Genomic DNA, 2,145 nt, shown 5'->3' with positions numbered 1-2,145 from the left:
AGAATTCAGCACCACCAAACCAGCTTTACAACAAATGATAAAGTAACTGCTCTAGGCAGGAAACACAAGAGAAGGAGAAGACCTGCAAAAACAAAACAAAACAATTAAGAAAATGGTAATATGAATGTACATATCAATAATTACTTTAAATGTAAATGGATTAAATGTTCCAACCAAAAGACATAGATTGGCTGAATGGATACAAAAGCATGACCTGTATACATGCTGTCTACAAGAGACCCATTTCAGACCTAGGGACACATACAGACTGAAAGTGAGAGGATGGAAAAAGATATGCCATGTAAATGAAAATCAAAAGAAAGCTGGAGTAGCAATACTCATATCTGGGAAAATAGTCTTTAAAATAAAGACTATTACAAGAGACAAAGAAGGACACTACATAGTGATCAAGGGATCAATCCAAGAAGAAGATATAACAATTGAAATATTTATGCACCCAGCATAGGAGCACCTTAATACATAAGGCAAATGCTAACAGCCATAAAAGGGGAAATCGACAGAAACACAATAATAGTAGGGGACTTTAACACCCCACTTTCATCAATGGATAGATGATCCAAAATGAAAATAAATAAGGATACAGAGCTTTAAATGACATATTAGACCAGATGGACTTAATTGATATTTATAAGACATTCCATCCAAAAACAACAGAATACACTTTCTTCTCAAGTGCTCATGGAGCATTCTCCAGGATAGATCATATCTTGGGTCACAAATCAAGCCTTGGTAAATTTAAGAAAATTGAAATCATATCAAGTATCTATTCTGACCACAATACTATAAGATAGATATCAATTACAGGAAAAAAAAACTGTAAAAAATACAAACATATGGAGGCTAAACAATACGCTACTAAATAACAAAGAGATCACTGAAGAAGCCAAAGAGGAAATCAAAAAATACCTAGAAACAACTGACAGTGAAAACATGATGACCCAAAACCTATGGGATGCTGCAAAAACAGTTCTAAGAGGGAGGTTTATAGCAATACAATCTACCTCAAGAAACAAGAAAAATCTCAAATAAATGACCTAACCTCACACCTAAAGCAATTGGAGAAAGAAGAACCAAAAAACCCCAAAGTCTGCAGAAGGAAAGAAATCATAAAGATCACATCAGAAATAAATGAAAAAGAAATGAAGGAAACAATAGCAAATATCAATAAAGCTAAAATCTGGTTCTCTGAGAAGATAAACAAAGCTAATAAACCATTAGCCAGACTCATCAAGAAAAAAAGGGAGAAGACTCAAATCAAGAATTAGAAATGACACAGGAAAAGTAACAACTGACACTGCAGTAATACCAAGGATCATGAGAGACTACTACAAGGAACTATATGCCAATAAAATGGACAACCTGGAAGAAATGGACAAATTCATGGAAAAGTCCCACCTTCTGAGACTGAACCAGGAAGAAATAGAAAATATGAACAGACCAATCACAATCACTGAAATTGAAACTGTGATTAAAAATCTTCCAGCAAACAAATGCCCAGTACAAGATGGCTTCACAGGTGAATTCTATCAAACATTTAGAGAAGAGCTAACACCAATCGTTCTCAAATTCTTCCAAAATATAGCAGAGGGACAAACAGTCCCAAACTCATTCTATGAGGCCACCATCATACTGGTACCAAAACCAGACAAAAATGTCACAAAAAAAGAAAACTACAAGCCAATATCACTGATGAACAGAGATGCAGCAATCATAAACATAATACTAGCAAACAGAATCCAACAGCACACTGAAAGGATCATACACCATGATCAAGTGGGGTTTATCCCAGAATACAAAGATTCTTCAATATACATAAATCAATCAATGTGATACACCATATTAACAAATTGAAGGGTAAAGACCATATGATATTCTCAATAGATGCAGAAAAAGCTTTCAACAAAATTCAACACCGATTTATGATAAAAACTCCCCAGAAAGTGGGCACAGAGGGAACCTACCTCTACATAATAAGAGACATATATGACAAACCGACAGCCAACATCATTCTCAACGTTGAAAAACTGAACCCTTTCCTCTATGATCAGGAACAAGACAAGGTTGCCCACTCTCACCGCTATTATTCAACATAGTTTGGAAGTTTTAGCCATAGCAATCAGAGAA

Source organism: Balaenoptera ricei, chromosome 4 (assembly GCF_028023285.1).
Source record: "Balaenoptera ricei isolate mBalRic1 chromosome 4, mBalRic1.hap2, whole genome shotgun sequence".
Classification (NCBI taxonomy): domain Eukaryota; kingdom Metazoa; phylum Chordata; class Mammalia; order Artiodactyla; family Balaenopteridae; genus Balaenoptera; species Balaenoptera ricei.
The sequence above is the reverse complement of the archived record's forward strand: the minus strand, read 5'-3'. Positions refer to the sequence as shown.